Genomic DNA, 5525 nt, shown 5'->3' with positions numbered 1-5525 from the left:
TTAAAAAAAAAGAAAACCATAGTTGCGTTGTCTACCTTGGTAAATCAGGATTGGACAAAGATTAAGGACACCAGAAAAATGATCACTGAGCCACAAATTTAGCTATTTTCTTAAAAGGTCCCAACTTGTGAATGCTCCAACATTGGATGTTAACAGCTATTTTGGATCCTGTGATAGCTACAATGTAGCATCCCAGAATGTATTATGAATCAGGAAGTGGTAAGGAGGGACTTGGAAACAAGTAAGTAATTGGAGCTGCAGGCTGAGAAGTGTCCAGGCCCTGATAGCCTTCATCCACTGGAAAGATACTGAATGCATTTGTTTTAATTCAGCTTCTGAAATATTCTTGATTTGGGAGGGGGATCATCAGACCTGAAGACAAGTGCAACTAATTCAGAAGGAACAAATCTGAGGAAGCAGGAAACTACAGGCTGGAGGAGTGACAAGGGCACATCTGGGGTACTGTATGCAGTGAGGAAGTACATTAGGACAGTTGAGAGGTTTGATATCATAACCTGAAATGAAGGAGTGTTATTGGAGGAGAAAAGGCTGGACTTGTAGCTGAAGAGCAAGAGGACTGAATTAATGGAGTCCAGTTCGTTGGAAGGGGATGTTCCCTTAGATGCGAGGGGATTTCAAGTTAGGAGTTGCCATTTTTAAAAGAGGGACAATTTAGGTTTGAGCATCTTTGAAACATTCCCTTAGAGGAAGCAGAGGCCTTCAATATTGAAGTAGATGTGGATAGATTCTAAGGAAGAAGTGGATGAAAGGTTCAGGGTAGACAATGATATTCAAGGTTGATATCAACCTCTGTATCAAGTGGCTGAGCTGGTCTGAACTTGGATGCACTACTCCTTGTTCAAATGAGGTCCAAAATAGAGCTGGGTGCAAGTTTGCTTTGGAAAATTCCCTGACAGTTAAATAACTGATCCAAACTTATTGAAGCAGTGTAAGCTTTAGCAGATTCTGGATCAGATTGAGGCTCTAACAGCATAGATTCAGTTTCCACCCATCCCTCATTAGCAACAGGATTGGCTAATGTTTGCTCAGAGATTGTTCAAAAAGCACGTTTGTCCATCTGGTTTATTTCTGTTCAGGGTTTACAATTCACCATGACAGGGAAACACACCAGCAGCTCTTGGTCTCTTCACGTACACTGCAACCATCTACCAGCAGAGTGATGGTCACCACCATGAGGCTAATGGCTACTCCATGCAGAACCCAAGGTCTCCCAGAAACATCTGGGGGAGAGAGGGAGATCAGAGGAAGGTTTCTTTTTGCTGGAGGTCACAGGTGACCTATTGCAGGGCCTTCGCTTACCATTTGCTCCAAGTTGTTTCTTGGTAATGTAACCATTCCTTCCCAGGAGGATTGGGCCAGGTGCGCTCACTACTGTCCCCTCATGGTCATGGGTACTCCTGCGCTGCCCTGTTGGAGCAAGGCAAAGATTAGACAGTTCTGGCCCAATACTGGGAGTTAATACGAGAGTTTGCTCCAAGTTCACAAGTGTTTCCATGTAGACACAGACTTCAGTGATCTGCCATTGGTGGCAGCTAGCAAATACTTAGCAACCCCCACAAACTGATTTTAGTTTAAATTGTGAAATGTTAATATTTGGTTAGTCACTGATTTTTGGTCAGGCTGCACTGGACTCCAAATAAAGAAATTAAAGCCATTGACATTGAAGAACCTTAGGCAACTGTTGTAGCACTTGAAATGACAAGTACTTAAGGGAAGTGTACATAACCATTGTACATTCAATATTCATGTTTGAGTCAAGTACCTAGTTCATATTAAGCTTCATTCCCTTGTTTTAACCTTTAGCTTTTAGAGCCCAGTAAACTAATTCAAAAAAGTTCTAGGACCTTGTTACAGTTAGGCAAGTTCTTGGTCCAGGCCCATATCTCCAAAGCTTCAGACCAGTGGCATGCATTCATATCTGTGACCATCAAGTCCAGGCCTTAAGTTATGGGCATTGAGGGGGGACAAGTCAATGTTTTAAGAGATGGATTTGTAGTTCACATTTACATAAAGACACCTTTCACTGGGCATACAGAAGGGATTAAGCCTCAGGCAGGCCAGCAGGAATTCCTTGTTAGTCCAAAGGAAATCTGGAGCAGATGGCTTCCTAATTCAGTGGGAGTCTGAACATGACGACATTCAGCTCTTACCATTTGGAAACATGGCTGATCAGATTGGGATCTGAACCTCACTCACTTGTGGGATGTGGGCCCAGCCAATGGTGGCTTTTATTACCCATCCCTAGTTGGGTAGAGGTAGGTGCTACCTTCAGGAACTGTTACCAAATGTGTGTACCACCCAACCCATCATGCCTAGAATCTGCCTTAGTAGGCTGGCACTGAATTGAAGTCCTGAGGAAAATCTTGACCTTCAAAAGAGATTGTTAAACTGAGCCTAGCTCTAGGCAGAGATTGTCCTTCAGAACCATTCAGCCTTCGACCCACTATGATCACTTCATTCTAAACTCAGGAGAGGTTCAACTTTTTAAGATACATCATTGCAGGATGGGCAGCTTCCGGACTGTTTCGATGCAATTGTAGAAAGGAAGTGACCTAGACTATGTAGCATAGGTGTGGTGAAGACCTGTTGAGACCTCCTGCCATACATTTAGTGCAGTGGTTGCTGCACCTGCAAACCAATTATGATCCGTATAATGGAAGGCATGGAAAGCCCTTCACTACTGCTGTTATTTTGCCCAGAAAATGCTGGTCTAGTCTTCCTACTAAAGTGGAAGAGCTCATTCTGCAGTTCTGTTCTACTGCATTTGTGCAGATTTGACATGACATCCCATTGTTCAAGGGAGTGGGCACCTCTGGCGGGGCTAGAATTTATAGCTCCTCATACTGGTATGGAAGGCAGTTAGAGTCAGCCACACATTGTACTGTGTCTGGAAATAAAATTTAGTTCAGGCCAGGCAGGGGCAGATGACATCCTACTTGAAAGGGAAGAGTTTGAAGTCTACAGCAGTTACATGCCACCACTAGCTTTTCAATCTGGAATTCAGATTTCATTGCTTGCTGTGGCAAGATTTGAACCAGATCCCATGACCATGAGCCTGGAGTTCTGGATTGCTCACCTGGCAACACTACCATTCTCTTCACTCCTTATACCCATCTCTGCAATCTAATTTATTGCTTGCACATTTACTTGCATGAAGTACCCAGAAAGACATTTAGTGAATTGAATTGAATTCCAACATCCATTTGCCAGCTTAGGTGACCCATTCATGCCTTCTGTCTTCCATTACAGGAGGAAAGGCATTCCTCATGTTAGGAAAGAGGATTTTAGTGCAGGGTGTAAGCTCATGTGGCACCTTCAGGAAGAGGCCATCTGCAAGTTTCTCCTTTATTCACATGGCTCGTTACTTTCTCAATAAAGGCCAGTTAAAACACCATTGGCCTTCCACAGAATAAGGAACTTACTTGAACCACATCTGGGTGCACAGTCATCCAGACCAGAGGAAGAGCAAACCTCAGCACTGCAATGCAAGTACACCTAGAAAGAAGAGGACAGATGATTTTAAGGAAGCTTCCTGTAGAATAATACCCCAGGATTGATTGCAGAGCACCAGCAAGAAGATTTCATGAACTTGGTCTGATTCTGAGAATTTGGTTAGCTGTCCAGAGAGGGGCTGCTCAGACACTCCATCCAAGAAAACAAAGGTCTTCACTTCAAACCGCTTGTGATGGGTTGGGAACTGCAGGCCAGAAGAGGCATCTACTGGGTGTCGGACAGTCAGGTAGTCATCACCCTCATAGGGGCACCTGAAACAGGAAGGTTCAGTCAGTAGCAGTAGGAGAAATATTGATTGCCTGCAATGACATCTTGGCCATTTATGGTAGCAGCAAACAAGCTCCCCCAGAGGGGAGCTTCTAAAGGGAATATTATCCCTGCTCTAAACCAGTTGGTTCTCCTGGTAAAAAATGGGAGACTGAAGAGGGATCCAACTAAAATCTAATCCCAATGAAGCTATTGAAGTAAGTTACAAACGATTCAGAATGTGGTGTTAAAACTCCTGTCTCGATACATTGTTGGGGTGAAATGTGAACTCATGTTCCAATGATTCCAAATTAGACAAATTCAACTTGTCAGTCCAGAGTACAAGCTTAGCCAGCTGTAAAGGGATGCACAGGGCCTCTTGAGGGAGTGGTAGAATCCTTACTTCTTGGATAGAGATCTGGGGGAACCTTGTTATGACCCACTTCCCCAAACAAGTTGGTCAAAGCTGGAAGTAACTGCATAGGATCTCAGGTTAAAGTTGATGACAGACTGAGTTTCTCCAGCATCTGAAGTTCTGCTTTTATTGCAGAAACAGACAGCATGTTGAGCTGTGGCATATGTACATTTCTGGAATACACATGGCCCATTGCCAGTTTGCAGAGTCTGTCGCATTGCATCAGAACAAAGTTAGAGTTGCAGAAGTTACTGCATATTTCTGATGTGCAATCAGGCAGGCTGATATTTGATAAGGTTAGATTGTGACGAGAGCTGGATCACTTGCTTTCAGACTCTCCCAGGCCATAGAAATATTGATCCAGTAATCCTGGTCTTGACAGGAGCAGATTGACCATCATGGTCTTGAGAAGTTAAAACCATTAGCCTTTCCATCAAGTCCTTACCCATCCACCAGGAGACTCCATTGCACCTCATGGTCAGGGGCTGGCACAGGAGTTGCCCAGCAGTCACGCAATCTCAGGACAATCATTGGGTCAGTGCGATCCTTCACACGAACCTCAACAAACACCGACTCCCGAAGGATTCTCTCAATGGGGTAGTCACTGTCCTTGTACAATGACCTGTAGTTGCCATCTAACAGAAACAAGGAGAACAAGCCAGTCACTCCCTGAAGGAATACATTCCTGGTGCTCTATTAGGAGGGCAGCACTACCTTTTGCTAATTGCAGTTCCAGCCTCAGAATCCCATCTTCAGAAGCAGCTAGTGGTGGAGGGAGTGTGTAAACTGAGACATTGATTTATAAGCCAGCCTCACGCTCCCCCTTGTACTTGCACTGGACGTGCAGGCTGTCGAGAGACACAAATAGGTGGTGGCGTTTCAGTCAGTAACACTTCCATCTACATACCAACAAACCCCACTGCCCTTTCACCTGAAGGTGCTGTCCCTGGTTATTGAGCCCTATAGCCCCGTCTGAATCATCCTCTTCCCCAAGATGTCAGTTTCATACACAAAGCTTCCAGTCTCCTCCTGCAATGGAGGGCACTGTTTAATAGGCAGCTGGCCCATTCAAAAGGGACAGAATGCCAGACCCTCCAATACTCACCCACTGGGTCAAGCCACAAGAGGCAAATGGGAAGCGGAAGGCTACAAGTTCCTCTGTGATGAGCATAGGCCTGCACTCAGCTTCTTGTCCATCTTTCACGTACAGAGATGACAGGTTGAGAGCAGGATGGGTCAGGTTCTTGGCGATTGCAAGAATTTACTGGCCATCTGCTGTACATACTGCAATGAAATACAATGCAAGGGTTTGAGAATGAATTCCCTTCTG

The 5525-nt window shown here is 44.7% G+C and overlaps 1 pseudogene; it reads right to left on the bottom strand.

The window, feature by feature from the left end:
* Window positions 1–1100: 1100 nt before the first annotated feature.
* Window positions 1101–5525, bottom strand: part of LOC125482548 — a 5566-nt pseudogene continuing 1141 nt past the window's right edge.

This window comes from Rhincodon typus, unplaced genomic scaffold (assembly GCF_021869965.1).
Source record: "Rhincodon typus isolate 14 unplaced genomic scaffold, sRhiTyp1.1 hic_rhity00012157, whole genome shotgun sequence".
In the NCBI taxonomy this organism is placed as follows: Eukaryota; Metazoa; Chordata; class Chondrichthyes; order Orectolobiformes; family Rhincodontidae; genus Rhincodon; species Rhincodon typus.
Note: the sequence above shows the minus strand (reverse complement) of the source record. Positions and strands in the feature narration are given on the sequence as shown.